The sequence below is a fragment of the Bombyx mori genome, chromosome 4 (assembly GCF_030269925.1).
Source record: "Bombyx mori chromosome 4, ASM3026992v2".
Lineage (NCBI taxonomy): Eukaryota > Metazoa > Arthropoda > Insecta > Lepidoptera > Bombycidae > Bombyx > Bombyx mori.
In genome coordinates this window covers 14,321,424-14,338,109 of record NC_085110.1, presented here as the reverse complement: position 1 = coordinate 14,338,109, position 16,686 = coordinate 14,321,424, and the positions used below count along the sequence as shown (strand labels likewise).

The 16,686-nt window shown below is 35.5% G+C and overlaps 1 long non-coding RNA gene across 1 annotated transcript; it reads right to left on the bottom strand.

The window, feature by feature from the left end:
- Positions 1 to 2,423: 2,423 nt before the first annotated feature.
- Positions 2,424 to 14,236, bottom strand: LOC110386046 (uncharacterized). Its single transcript, XR_002431305.3, has 2 exons — positions 13,309 to 14,236; positions 2,424 to 2,631 (listed from the first exon to the last, which is right to left on the bottom strand). It is a non-coding gene; the product is annotated as an uncharacterized LOC110386046 (long non-coding RNA).
- Between the last annotated feature and the right edge of the window lie 2,450 nt (positions 14,237 to 16,686).

Below are 16,686 nucleotides of genomic sequence, written 5' to 3'. Positions count from 1 at the left end.
AACTAGTTGTGTTAGAATTTTATATCAAACTAGCGGACCGCTCCGGCTCCGCTCGGGTCTTTAACAAAAATGTCAACGATATTTGACGTTGTTTTATTTTTTTAAATAAAAGAACACTTATTGTGGCATAACTATAATAGTTGGACATATGCTGTCGCGACACTTTTTGAAAATAATAATGTGTTCTACAAAGTCGTAGTGCATTATTTTATTCTATCATCAATAATTTTTGCAGGGCACGCGATGTAAAGAATATTTTAGTTATTACATTATTAGAGTTTTAGTAAGGATTCCCAATTTTTTTCAAAAAAGATTATAGCCTATGTCACTCGGGAATAGTGTTGCTTCTAAACAGTGAAAGAATTTTTCAAATTGGCTTAGTAGTTTCAAAACCTATTCAATACAAACAAACAAATCTTTCCTCTTTATAATATTAGTATAGATAATTAAAATCGTGGTTGAAGCTTTTCTTATAAATGCGAATAAAAATTATGCGAATGATTTAAAGACTCAGCTTTTAGTGTCTGGAATTGTGAAGATACATGTAACTTTTCTGTCGTAATTGTGACATCACGCCCAAGTTTTATATCATCATCATCATCATCATCATCAACAGCCCACAGTCGTCCACTGCTGGACATAGGCCTCTCCCAACCCACACCACTGAGCCCGGTCTGCGTTAAGTTTTATATGCCACATGCCTAATGTCATACGAGCCCAAAATTTCTAAAGTAGCTCTTTTTTCTATGTACATTTTGATACTTTAATACAAACCGGGAATTCTTAAATCCCTTCAGTTTTATAACATTCTTTAATACGTACTGACCAATGTTGATTGCATTAATTCGTGTTGTGAATCATTTATCGATCGTTCCGATATCACCTAGTGAGGTCATTCACGTTCTTTACAGTATCTGTATAAATTAAGGGTTAAGTTGCCTCGATTTATTTTTGGTGGTAAACGTATATTTTTTTCCAGTAAAATATCTCATGACATACATATATGTAGCGAATAAAGCCTATAAAGTATAAAGTAAGTATAAAGTAGTCTATAAAGACATCAATTCTTGAATGAATGAATATTGATAAAATCATTTTTATTATTATTCAGTGATCACCGTCGTTCACATACGTCAGCAATAACAGATACGCTGCTTACCATCAAGGACTCTTTTCAAACCTCATTTCAAGAAAGAGAGGTCATATGATGACCTCTGAAAACACTGGAGAGGAGAACATTCCACATTCGAATAAAAAGGAGATGACGTGTCAACTGTAACAATCACACAGAGCATTCCCGGCTTAACATACAAGAGATACATACAAATACATCATAAGTAGACTTCGCACTTTCAAGCTTTCGTTTTGTTTAGTTTAATTATGCAATGAGCTAAATATTAGTAGTAGAATATACTAAGAAAAAAGAAGGAAAATGCAAGGATTGTTTCAATGCATCACTAAATGCCGCATCCAAATTAGTTCGATCGTTGTGGAAATATGCAGAGCAAATACACTGATAAACAAGCATTTGGATTCACGATCTCAATGCTTATCTACATCACACTACGTTCAAACTTCCAGAGAGAACTGGATGTGGTTTAAAAATTGAAACTACAAAATATTCAAGAACATGCTCTGGGAATATTTTGGCGGTTTCAACAACATCTAGTATCAACCACGAGCCAATGTAGTCCATCGCCCATAACCCATAACCTCCAATCGAACGAACTACTAGATATCAAAAATTTCCCTGTATCTGCTACACTATTTTCTTCTTTAGTTATTTCTCTGTTTAAAAAGAAATTAGAAGTAAATGAAGCGATGTTCAAGTCTCGGCAAATCTTCTTAAGTTGAAATGCCCTGTAGGAAGCGTTACGCTCAGCAGGAGCCAGATTTATAGTGAAAAACAGAAAGATGATTATATCAAGTACCCTATTACTGGTGGTAAGACCTCTTACGAGTCCGCACGGGTAGGTCCACCATCACCCTGCTTATTTCTGCCGTAAATCAGTAACGCGTTTCGGTTTGAAGGGTGGGACAGCCGTTGTAACTGTACGAAGATCTTAGAACTTATATCTCAAGGTGGGTGGCGGCATTTACGTTGTAGATATCTATGGGCTCCGATAATCACTTAACATCAGATGGGCTGTGAGTTCGTCCAACCATCTAAGCAATAAAAAAAATTAAAAACAGATTTATATTACAATTATTCGTTATAATTATACGCTTCATGGAATACTCTCGTTTTAGATCAGTAGTCAAAATATTTTTTACATTGAACAGCCTTACTTTTCTGGGGTTAAGAGTTAAGAGATTAGTAAATATTTTTAAGGGAGATGTTCATTTTAGTTGGATAACCAGTACCCCGTTGTTACACAAACAAGAACAAATAACCCAACAAGGCGATCAAATTAAACAATCAATTCATATACATCATTCATATTACAACAATTTTAAGGATACTTAGACTAATGATTAACCACAAACAATAGATAAAAAAATCGAAACAGAAATAATCCTACAAAACATAAACTGATTTGTAGGCGTAGGTTTGTTGTGACATTATTTTGATCGATCGTGTTGCCAGCTTGAAAAATGCGAGAAGCCGCGGTAATAGCGGGGATTAATGACCTGTAAGGGATAGCACTAGTTTCATTCATTCAATAACTTTTAATGAGAGTTTTTACTATACATTTACTGATTCTACGATATTATACTACGATACAGTGACTTAATGGTTCATTCTTATTTATAACTACATATAATAGTTGTTTTAGTAATAACTTAACGTTTTTTTTTTATTATATCGATCAATAATGGAAATAGCTGGAATCTATGATAATTCATCACAAGTTCTCATTCCCGATCCTGCGGACAGAATGGAAAGCAGTCGACGTCGCCCAAAACACGTCATTTCGGATCCTCCCGATCCACTAATGGTGCTTTTAGGTCCCCCAAGCATCGGTCATCGTAAATTAACCCACAGATACAGCCCACTGAGTTTCTCGCCGGATCTTCTCAGTGGGTCGCGTTTCCGATCCGGTGGTAGATTCTGCGAAGCACGGCTCTTGCTAGGGTTCGTGTTAGCAACGTCGTCAGGGTTGAGCCCCGTGAGCTCACCTACTAGTTAAGATTACGCTGAAATAGCTTCTTAAGGCTATCAGCTTAGGTAGCAAAAAAAACAGATACATACTGGATGATGATTAATTAGGAGACAATTAAAAAAAATTTTTTGACCATTTGACATTTTGATTAACATTTGTGTTAATCGTTATCGTTTTACTGGAATAAGCTGTTACTTTATGACCAGCGTGTTTGCGTCAATTTGTGGCCAAACTTGTGCTACGCTGTCAGGGGTCCAAAGACAAAACGTGAATTCCACCATCCATCAAAAGTCATGAGATTAAATGTGTGCTTTTCAGGTAGGAACCCACAGATTTAATAATTAACATTGAAAATATGCTACTATCGTTACGATATTAAACAAATCGTGATATTCAATTGTCAAACGATACCGTAAGTGGCCGGCGTGTATCGAACACCACGATGCTAGTTCAAACACAAGGCGACCCGCCCCCAACCACCTGCTCGGCATACATGACTTATTCATTGTCACGAGCTGTTTCAAGTACATCGCTACTATATTATTAGTACTAGTATTCACGAAAAGTGCAGTGTGTTTAGTGCGAGTTTTTTAACGTACTCGATAGCGTGAAAGTTAACTTAAATTTGGATGCAGTTGGAACAGCGCCCCTAGCGGCAAACGCAGGCAAACGTTTCAACTCCATACAAATTCGAGTTAACTTTTACGCTATCGGGAACTTTAAAAAACTCGCACTAAGCACACAGGAATGTATCGGAAATAAAACAAATAATAAAAGTCGAGGGGAAGTTGCAATATGGAGATCACGAGTCACTATACGCCTGACAGAGTATTCCATGTCAAATATTCTATAAAGTCTTTATATAAAATCCGTCCATAGAGTTATATTGAAGGTGTGCAGTGAGTATGAGTAATTTAGCAAGGCCCTGGGAGGGTCGTGAAGAGGGAAGCCTCTCGGCTCGCATCCGCTGACGTCAATGAGTACCCTCTGTGACGCTCCATAGTACATTGGCCTTAGCTGTAACCAAAGAATTTGTTAATAGGTATTATTTTTATTAGAACCTATTAATTATATTCGTCATGATTAACACAAAACAGTAGACAATTCAATTCAGATATTTACTGATAAAATTCTTTGGACACTAAAAAAATCAGAGAATTCATCCAACAATGTCCCGTTTCACGTTCAGAATGAATATCGAATTGCCACCCAATAAATTCAACCAGTTTTAAAACATTACAAAAGAACCCTTTGCATTGTGAAATCCGAACGACCTTAGCACACTTTGAAAACACCGTTTTTTTTTTTTTTTCAAATGATATATCGGTGGGGTTGTAATTCCATGTCGCGTGGCGCCCCATAGGCCAATGAACCTTGAGCCTTTCGGGCTGCAATAAACAAAATACAGAATTTTAATTTCTAATGAGGTGCACCCCGGTTTCTGTTCTGTAAGACAGCATGTGAACGTTTTTGCATTGCCTTAACTTAATTCGTGTTCAACTATATTTTTTTTTGTAAATATATATGTTGAGAAATATGAATTCATTTCATAACTTGCAAGTGCCTTGCACTTTATCTGACTTCACCAAACTATATAGTCTTAATAATAATCCAAATGTATAGTTTGTTGAATTTAGCTTAGATAACAATAGTAGCTAGCTATATATAAATTCATATTGTTATATCTTGATATTGTCATTGATGTTGAAAAAACATAGATTGACATTCACCATCACTAACTCATGGCTAGAATTAATCTGCAGTGTGATATGAATTCGCATCTAAATCGTACAGTTCTACCGATCCAACAATGCGCATAGAACGATATTAGGGCTGCAACGCACACAGCACCAAAGTAAGTCATGCTGCTTTGAAATTATAACGACGAATCCATCAATGCCAACTTCGAGATTTATGCAGAATAATAATAAATAAATAAATAAATATTTACTAACAATCACGCCACGTTAACTGGTCCCGTGATAAGTTCGTAAAGAACTTGTGTTACAGGTACCAGATAACGGAAATAAATGTAAGATTTTTATTATACACATACATATATTTAATATATATCCATAACCCTGAAAAATACATTTATATTTATCATACAAATATCTTCGCTTGGCGGGATTCGAACCCGCGACCCCCTTGTGTAGTGACTATGCCACTTACCACTACTCCAGACGGCCGTTTGACAGAGCTAAACTTATAATTCGGTATCAGAAAGGGTAAGGAATTCGTTGGAAACGAGACCTTGTCACGATTATCTGGACGCACGCTTGAGTCAGGAGTGGTAACCCTATTACGGTGAAGCGGTTGTTTGACGCGGGACTGCTGTTGTGCACGTTCAATTGTCAGCTAATACGAGACTATTTGAGGCGGAGTGTGATCCGTGAACGTATCTTTTATTATTATTCGAATTAAAAATGGGGTTCGATTACGAAACTCATAGTTAGGATATGGCATTAATAAACACAAATACGACAGCTGATGCGAAAAACGGTCTATTGAAAGCACAATAAGGAGTATTATTTAAAAAATGCTCAGATTTCAGTTTAACTGGACCACGTTTCGAGATAAAGCGGGGCAGTAACCAGTTTAGGATATTAATTACATTCAATTTCCATAGCCATGAGGTTTGTTATAACGAGCGCGGTCCGACCGGTCGCGCTGTGCAAATCCCTGATAACGAACAATAGATGCGCTTCATTGTTGACTACTAAATTATGCAGTTGTGCTCGTGCAGAGGTTTTTAATCCTAGACAAAAGCCGGTCAGAATAATCATCCTAAATATGGGGTGTGTGTTTTTTGGATTTACAATGGCTTGATATCGTTGGGGTCGACGTACGCAGCTGCGCGGGCGCGGATCAAATTGATAGGTCGAAGCGCACATGTCGCAGTGCGCGTGCGCGATCGACGTCACGCAATATGGCCGCGTGGGGTGCCGGCTGCGGCGACAATGCTAATTTCGTAAGTGACAATAATAATACTAGACTGATATAAAATGTGTTTTATATAATCATAGAATACATAGCGATTTGGAAAGCGGTTGTAATAAAAAACTGAGACTTAGAACTCAAGTCTCAAGGTGGGTGGCTGTATTAATGTGGTTGATGTCTATGGGCTCCGGTGATCGCTCAACACTATATGACCCATGAACTCGTCCACCCATCTTAGCAATAAAGAGCCACGTTACCAAAATACGTATGAAAATGAATATACGATTTTTAATTAAGGTAATAAGTATGCTAACGAAAGCTATTCTTGTTTAAAATAACAGAGTACCCAGCGCAGATATATCTAGATTGCCTTATCACAATTTTATCTTTCCGGTCTATGAATGTGATTTAGCTATAATCCTGAATCTACTACGTAATTTTATTAAAGGTTCAGTGAATTCGATTTGTCGTATACAGTCCACACAAAAAAAACACATTTTTATTATTAATCTTTATACTTGACATTGTTATGCAGTTTATTATTGGTAAAACCGAATTAAAATTATAACATAGCAGTTAGTTAAACTATAAACTCAATTGAATATGAATTACTACTGTAAACTAAGAGCAAGTGAATTTTTATTTATTACATACGTAGCGTGATAGATTTTGAAAATCAGAACAGATATTTCAATTTAAATAAATCATAATTATCTTCCATAAATCTTCCATAAATATCTTCCATAAATTGAAGGGTGGTCAGCGCAATATTAATTTCTCGTGCAATAAGAGCTAATTTGTCCGCGGCCACGAAAACTGTAAAGCACTCGATACGTCGAAAATAATAAATGCGAAATTAAATCGTATAAAAATTTTTTTTAACTAGCTGACCCGCAGACTTCGTAGTGCCTCGATCGATAAATAATAGACCTAAACTATTGTATAAAATAAACTTAAAACAAACAAAAGGAATCTGTCTGACGGGGGACACATCAAAGGATAAAACAAAATTGTTATTTTTATTTAATACCGACTAATTTCATATTTATTTACCTTTTAAACCTTCTCTGGACTTCCACAAATAATTCAAGACTTAAATTAGCCAAATCGGTCCAGCGGTTCTCGAGTTTTAACGAGACTAAAACGACTTGCTAAACTGAAAAATATTCGATAATTATTTTTTATGAATTTTTTTCTAATTTTGTTATAATATAGAAACGAATAAAAGTTTTTTTTTGTTCATTCATAAATATATTTTCCGCGAACGTGGAGTCAGACTCAGTTAGCGGGGAACGCATATCAAACCTTATCACGAACAATCGATACGATAATACAGACGCGTAAAATTGTAAACAGCTGTTACTCAGCTTTTTGAAACGTTTTTTATTTAAAAAGTACAATAAAAAAAAAAACATGTTTGAGTTTCTGTGCCGAATTTTCTTGGTATTGTATTATTGCTAACACAGTTTACCATATTCTGATTTTAAGTTATGATCAAAATTTGAAGTAGTTTTGCAACTTCAAAGAGAAATAATAGTTTGAAAATTATTCAAATGCCGTGAAGTGTAATGTTTAAATTTCAAAAAAACAAATCATTTCGGATGATTAATAATTTATTTGAGCTTTCAAAATCAAAAGTTTTTATTCTAAGAAACCTTTACAGGAGCTTTGAGATGGTTACTACTGATTTTGGAATGCAGTTACATCACCGAGGAAAATCGCCAAGAAAATCATAATTCGATTTCAAAAGCAAATAGAAGATATTCTAAAATAATATAATACGTAAATGCATTATAACTATAAGGAAAAAATATATTTATGTCTACTTTTTTAATTTATGTGTAATTACGCTTAGAACCCTTTTAAACTTTTTACTTTAAGTCGCGAATAAAGTAATAATGTCTTCATTTATAAAGTATTAAAATGATTTGCTCAATGCAATAATCAATAAGCTGATAAAAATTTAAACGTTGTTAAGAAATGGAATATAGGTTAGAATATAGTCTGGTTTTGGGGAAATAAGAATATAGAAAGTAAAAATACCACATATAATTTTATTGAAATATGCACAAGAAAACTTAGCAAGTTCAAAATAATGAATTTCTGTTAATTTTGAAACTTAATAATATACTTTCAGATTATGAGGTGGCTCAGATTGTCCTGCATAGCATGGATGCATTGTAATAAATTCAGCGCAGCTCTTGTCTAATTGTAGATGCCTTATGATCTCTTTGATGAGCTCACGACCCACAAAGTGTTATTACCGGAGCCCACTGAATTTTTTATTGCTTAGGTGGGTGGACGAACTCACATCCCACCTGCTGTTAAGTGGTTACTGGAGCCCACAGATTATTATTATATAGACTATATTTACAACGTAAATGCGCCACCCACCTTGAGATATATGTCATAAAGTCTCAATATAGTTACAACGGTTGCCCCACCCTTAACGGCTGCCCCACCCTTCAAACCGAAACGCATTACTGCTTCACGGCAGAAATAGGCAGGGTGGTGGTACCTATCCGTGCGGACTCACAAGTGGTCCTACCACCAGTAATATACTTCTAACAATAGTAGCACCCTACCGTTCCTACTCGAGAAATGAGATCGAAGTATCAATTTATTCCCTTCAAAATAGACCGGTACACACCACCAGTGCGACACGTCGAATACCATTTACTAAAATAATATAATATATTGAGTGTTCAAATAAATAACTAATTTTAAAAATATTTTAAAAAGAGTTTAACGATCGATCCTCGTTCAAATTTTGTTCCTTTTTATCCGGTTTTTATCTTTTTTATTCGTTAGATAAAGGAGATTAGGCCGGAGATGATTTTAATTAAATGCGATACTAGAAGCAGATACCATCGTGTGAACGGTTCCCTCGAGAATTTAAAAGGTAAAGTTATTATTCGGGGAACATCGAACTGCCGACACGGTATCAACTTCATCAAATATTACCGCTAACTCTAAGCATGAGTGGTTATAGAATGGTCAGCCAGATGTATCCCACCTGAACTGTTCGAGCTGAATCCACACTCCCGCCCACCTGGTTTCAAAGAAAAAACGCCCAATCTGGTGCATGCTTAACCACCTGAGAACGGGAATTGGTCACTGTAACCAGCTGCGGAAGAGATGGGGCTGGACGGAAAACGAAAGCTGTGAATGCGGATGCCCAGAGCAAACTGTACGCCACATTGTCATGGAATGCCCACTAACGAAATTCGCAGGCCAGGTGGAAGATCTCAAAAATATAACAAAAGAAGCTATCGATTATTTCACAAGCTCTAAATTTAAACTATAACCACGCAGTGTAAACGAATGCCATACGATAAATAAATAAAAATAGAAAAAATTAGCAATAAATCGTTTGATCGCGTCATCGAATAGAATACTATTTTATATGTGCTTGCAACTTCAGTAAAATTATATTTCATTTCATATTGATCGTCTCAGGCTTAAATAAACAATTTAATTCTAAGTTAACTTATATCCCAATTGTCATGATTGATTAATTTATATTGAGTTCATTTATCGGTTGCACCTTTTTGTGTGCAGAATGATTGTTCGATAGCACAGCAATCTATAAAAATTGACTAACCAATAATTTAGCTAATTAAATATTCACTGCTAATAAATTTTAAGTTATGTGTTCATATGTGTTCATAAACTATTATGTCTGTCGTCATTTTTGTAGTTTGTAAAAAGATAGATAGCTTTTATTTTCTTATGACTAGCTGACCCGGCAGACTTCGTAGTGCCTCAATCGATAAATAAAAGACCTAAACTTTTGTATAAAATAACCTTAAAAGAAACAAAAGGAATCCGTCCGACGGGGGACCCATCGAATTGTTATTTTTATTTAATTACGGGCATTCATATTTATCTACCTTTGAAACCTTCTCTGGACTTCCACAAATAATTCAAGACCAAAATTAGCCAAATCGGTCCGGCCATTTAAGAGTTTTAGCGAGACTAACGAACAGCAATTCATTTTTATTTATACAAGTTTAGATTTAAATATTAAATAAAGAACTTCAATTGTCGAGTTTTTATCACCGTACTTATGATACGTTAAATCTGTGATTGCATGTAATACTCGTAATATTAATTTAATTACTACTCTGAATAATTTTATCGAATTTTGTAAATTGATTTTATACCTGATTGTGGTCGACTCGGTAACTATTATCTATCTATGTAACAGTTACTGGTGGTAGGACCTCTTGGGAGTCCGCACGGGTAGGTACCACCACCCCGCTTATTTCCGCCGTGAAGCAGTAATGCGTTTCGGTTCGAAGGGTGGGGTAGCCGTTGTAACTATACTGAGACCTTAGAACTTATATCTCATGGTGTGTGGCGCATTTACGTTGTAGATGTATATGGGCTCCAGTAACCACTTAACACCAGGTGGGCTGTGAGCTCATCCATCAATTAAAGCAATAAAAAAAAATCTCCTTTGGCATAAAAAAACTACGCTCCAAATTTATGGATCTCCTCCTCTTAAATATTTGTCAAATTTGAATGTGTTAAATTGTTGGTGACAGGGTATCTTGTGAGGCTCCACGGGTAGGTACCAGCACCCTACCTATTCCTACCGTTGTACTATAAAAAAAACTAAGATTAAGACCCGCATTACAAGATCGGTTGCGACATTTACGTTGTTGATCTCTACGAGGTCCGGTAACCACTTAACACCAGGAGGGCCGTGAGCTCATCCACCCATATAAACAATTACAAAAAAATCGTATTTTGGTTCCTCTATTTTTGATTGTTAGTTCATGTTACATACCTTCGTGTATTTAATTTAGAAGGACACGCGGATATAAAAGAAATAAAGAATAGGACTTAACAAAAAATTGCTATCTCCTTTCGCAAATTATCTCGAATAGAACATGAAAGAGACAGCTGCATTGACCGTACTGACATTATCTTTATATCTATTGAAAAAATTGAAATCGATCATTTATATCCTCTTAGTCTATTTCAAAAACTATTGATTTCAGGTTTTTTTTTTGTTAATGGAAATCTTGGACTATAGATATTTAAATGTTTTGATTTTCTTTTGTTTCTGGGGTGATTGAGAACAGAGAATACTTTTGGCAAATTTTCGTAATATCATATAACAAGTATTTGAAACGAAAAGATGACTATTTCCCTCTTAACAGAAAGTACCATCTAAGTACGAGAGGTGGCGCGCTAATTATTTTTACAAATTTATGTATTTTAAGGCGATGCTTGGTATTGTACACGATGTACGGTAGTCACTACGTATAAAAAACAAAATCATATTATAATATTTAATACTAAGCCTCCTTATAATTTTCCAGTAAAAGAAATTGTTTGAATTGGATTTAGTTTGAAAGTAAAAGAGACGGTGGTACACATACCGAAACAAAAGCACAAAATTGTTACTAAAATCTGGAAAGTCATACGGAAATCTGAAGCCAATGCCTTCGTACATACCTAAATTCCAAATCTTACATTCTACCAAAAAAATTTTTTTGATTTTACCGCACTATTACGAGTATTATTTGTATTAATTTCCGATACTTAACTTAAAAAGAATTAAAACCCATAAAATTTGATGGCTTAAAGAATAACTTGTTTATGACCGAAGTATAAAATTTTCAAATCGCAACTTAATATGAATTAATTAACACGGAAAATTTTCCGCGGAGGTCGCGGTTACGTTTTCGCTACGACCGTCTACGCGCACGCGGTCGTAGCGACTGCTACGGGTTACAATCTGCCGACCTATCGTATCTACATATCTATGTACTATATTTACCCACCTATCATTACATGCCTATCTATAATCACGGCCTGTCTGTCATCTCCAATCACTGAGAGATTATGTATAAATAAATAATTGAAAAAACTTAAATAATTTAGGTCTAATTTCGTTTCGGAGATTTTCTATATAATGAATGAATGAATGATTTATTTTATTTCAGACAACAACATGTCCATATGTGTACATAGTATCATTGAAACATACTTAAAATTAAAAAAACCGATCAAATAAAAAAGATACATTTATTAAAAAAAAAAAAAGTACATATAACTAAGAAGATATTGAAAATAATACTTTCCTCGAAATCTATGTTGTAAGATGTATATGACAATTAATTTATTAAAAAAATAGTTTTTATCGTTAGTAATTATTATGATAGATTCAATTTGTTATCCTATGTAATAAAAGCTACAGTTAAATAAGTTTCATAAATCAACATTTTACGAAGACAAAGGCTTACTATTATTTTAATGTGGCAATAAAACCTGTTGCGCGAAAAAATACGTTCTTAGAGTTTTTTTTAAATTATATAAGCTCACAATTACGAACAACATATACGTGCATTAAAACAGAGAAACATGGAGGTCTATCGGGCGACGTGTGTCGTCGGAAGTATTAGGGGAGGCTGGCATTTTGCCAGTAGACAAGGTGAAGTGTCGGCGCCAATGAAAGGTCTGGCAACTCTACATCTATATTACGCATAGATAGTCTGTTGAACTACGCGGATCTGTACTCTGGAATTATATTCGAAGTATAAAAATTTAAGATTATAATAAAACAGGAATAGACGCCAAGAGAAGTAAAGAAATGCGATTGTGTGAAACAGAAATTAATTGTTTTTAAACAATTCGAACATGAAGATCGTTGAAGATAAAACGGGCCATATTTTAGATTTTATTGAACATGAAAGAAATATTAGTTGTAGTGTTGAGAAAGTCCAATACAGGGTTTTACACGATTTAAATTTAAAGTAATCACTTCGCGAAGATTGAGACTATGATTTTTCATTAAATGATGTCATGATTAACATAAAAATAACGACATACATCGAAAGCGACACAAAAGCAACTAATACTCTAAGCATACCTGTGAGTTTCTTCACTCTCCCAAATGTAGACACGGCTTAATGAGACTTTAACATTTAAATATAAAATATCCATGAATCGTGAATTTCATTTAGTTTTTGAACTCAAACGAAGACAATAAACGGTTTATTTAATTTCACTTGAAAATTTAAAATCACGAAACGTTTAGATAAATCTGTAGATTAGGTACTGCAGCTGAGACGTTGATTTACGCGTGATGTCGTGCGGAGTGGTGTGCGGGGCGATGGCAGCATGCGTACGTACCTCGACTTAGTGGCCGCGGCACAACGGCGCACGGTTCACTCACAGCACGACTGACACTCGCGAGAGCGCGCGGGGCGTACGTTACGTGCAAACACCAAAAGCAAAATGGACATACCTGAGGGTGGCGGCTGGTACCGGGCGCGCTCGCTACTTGAATGAGGTCCCGGGTGAAGCGGCGCGCGCAGGGGGCGCGGCCAGCCCGCGTGGCTCCAGCCACTCCGCCCCGGACCCCGCGCTCTTACCCCGCTGCCCTGCACCGCTCAGCTGAGCCCTGATTAGCCCCTGGCCGGGCTTTTCAATTAAGGGTTGTTCGGTGCATCGCCGATGCCCGGGCCGAGCCCGGACAAGAGCTGCCTTTGAGTGCTCTTCATTAGGGACTCTCTATGAGTTCTTCTTAAATTACATCCCCAAGCTTGCTTTCATTGAATTCGGTTTAGTTCAAATTTAGCTTCTATAATAAATAATTAACGTTAAATCGTTAAAGCTCCATACATCCATAAAAATGCAAAACAAAACGATAGATTTCGACCCTTGGTTAATAATGGAATCTTACATATAAAGCCTTTCCATATATAATAAAAAATAGTCATTTTTTAATGAAATTCACAACATGTCACGTAACGAGCTGTTTTGGAGGAACATGTGATTTGCGTGGAAATCATGTTAAAACAACCGTTAGGCGAAATGGTGGTATTTTTCGGGGATGACGACAGATAGCTATTGAGCATACACATTTCCTCGGGAAACAGTCAATGGCATAATTATGCGAAATTACTTATCACTTCTCTCTGAAATTAAAAAAACACTTTATTTTCAAAAATATACCTATACAAGCTCAAACATATCTTCCTTCTCACTCATATATGTTTGTTTTATTCATACATATAAAAAATCATAGGTATAATTTGTTTGACTTTAATAAAAGTTACATGAACATAATGGTATACATTTGAGCAACAACGACTTGAGATAGTAAGGCTTCCTAATTCGAGGGTGGATTCTGATGAATTAGTAAATATTTGAAAATATACGTTTTGGACGAAAAGATTAAATTCCGATAACATCTATAAATGTTTTAAAATGACTTTGACACATTTCGCGTTCAGAAATCACTTGGTATGAATAGAACAATGAAGGCGTGATGACCTTAATTTCTAAATTCTAAGAATAAATTGCAGGTTTAGTAATTTTTAAGGAGCCCTCGTTTATTATCACAATACAACGATGGTAAAATCAGGACTTATGTTCCATCAATTCAACCGAATGGAATCCGCTCCGCAAAATACATTTACTGAAAATAACTGTAAGACTAATTAGTTGTGTTATGAATAACTACAAGACATACATCTATCTTTGATACCTGATATCTTTTCTAATAAAAAAAAAACTGAATAGTACTTTGAACAAACATTGATAGACTAAATGGAGTAACAATTACTTACGAAGTAACTTACTCATTGTTGTTATGATAGTGAAAAAAACACAGCGTATTTGTAAAACACACTTGTTGCTTTCATTCTGTAATGAGGGCTGAAAAATATTAGCTTTCACTGTTTTCTCTTTATGTTTTCCCATAGCAGGGCAATATTCGTACTGCGTCAGAATTCACAACAAGTTTGGAAAATGTTGCCGTATTTTGAATAAGATCTGCTTAAATAGTGACGTTCGCGTTAGTAAATGAAGTACATAAAAATAATTAAGAAGAATTAAAATTTTATTTTTTATCATCGAGGTGTACTCGTTGGCAATACAATATTAAAATGATGCTAAGGTCATATTATATTACAATGATGGTTACATTAAGCTTCACCAGAAGGCTTGAAGTTGAGACATTAATTTTAAGTCAGTAGCACAGTGCACGGGATGGTGATGCCTACCTTTGTGGGCGCACAAGACGGTCTAACACCAGTATTTACGCAAATTACAATTTTTGTCGATTTGATTTTTATTACATGACATTATTACTTCAACGTGGAAATCGTGAACATGTATTAAGTACGTACCTTTTTCATTAGAAAAATTGGTATGTACCTGCGGACTTTCAACACCAATACAGTCATATCAATCGATACAAATAAACGTGGCTTCTTATCCTTTGGGCCACAGCAACCTACCACCATAACCTACATTAAAATATTTATAACAAAATAGAAATGGATTGTTAAGAATCCGGTAACCACTTAATTTGGTTTGGTGATGAGCTCGTCTTTCCAATTCTTGTATTATTTAATTTATTTTAAGACTTTCGTGGTGTAATAGAAAATATGCCTTGATTAGTCTCATAGCCGTGAGTGCCAAATTGTAAAAACATTGAAATAATTGTGCGGCACCAATAACTGTTCAAAATTAACTTTAATATTAATATATTTTTTTTATTGCTTAGATGGGTGGACGAGCTCACAGCCCACCTAGTGTTAAATGGTTTCTGGAGCTCATAGACAACTATAAAGTAAATGCGCCACCCACCTTGAGATATAAGTTCTAAGGTCTCAGTATAGTTACAACGGCTGCCCCACCCTTCAAACCGAAACGTATTGCTGATTCACGGCAGATATAAGCAGAGCGGTGGTACTTACCCGTGCGGACTCACAAGAGGTCCTACCACCAGTAATTACGCAAATTATAATTTTGCGGATTTGATTTTTATTACACGATGTTATTCCTTCACCGTGGAAGTCAATCGTGAACATTTGTTAAGTACGTATATTATTTCATTACAAAAATTGGTACCCGCCTGCGGGATTCGAACACTGTTGCATCGCTAGATACGAATGCACCGGACGTTTTATCTTTTAGGCCACGACGACTTCATAACATACTAATACTTTACAGTGGTCCTGGTTACGGACGGCAGAAAGTAGACTGAAGAAGAAGCAAACCTGTGACGGTAATCTTAATAAAATTATATATACGACAGGCAAAAACCGAAGAAAACGCTACAATATAGTGTATAAGGATTTTTACTAATCCGGATGACCCGTGGCCGAACTTATACAATACGAACAGACGAACAAAGCCTTGAATAATTTGTTATTATACAATATTATACACTATGTTTGCGTAATACTATTCACATCCTGTGAGCCTACACGGATTGCTGTTAAAAGGTAGGACCGTCAACCGTCATTCCAATTGTTCAAACGCACAAAGTAATTTACAACCATCTATCTTATCAGTCAGTACATCGTGGCTAATTTCTTTCCTTATAAGATTCTTGTCCACTTGATGGTTGTTGGAAAGACTGAGTGAGTGGTTCTTAGTGATAAGACCGCTTTTTGTACTTTTCGCCTTTGGTGTTTTGCGTTTGTTTTGATTTTATATCGTTGTAAAACGAAAGATACTCTATTTTATTCTTGTACACGGGCTGAGCTAACTGCTTCATATCACGTGGGTCCACAACTTGCCGTTCTACCATAAAACTGTGTATATTCTAAGGAATGATTTATTTTCTACGTAGCCAAATTACAACAGCACAAAGAAATACTTTTGTAGA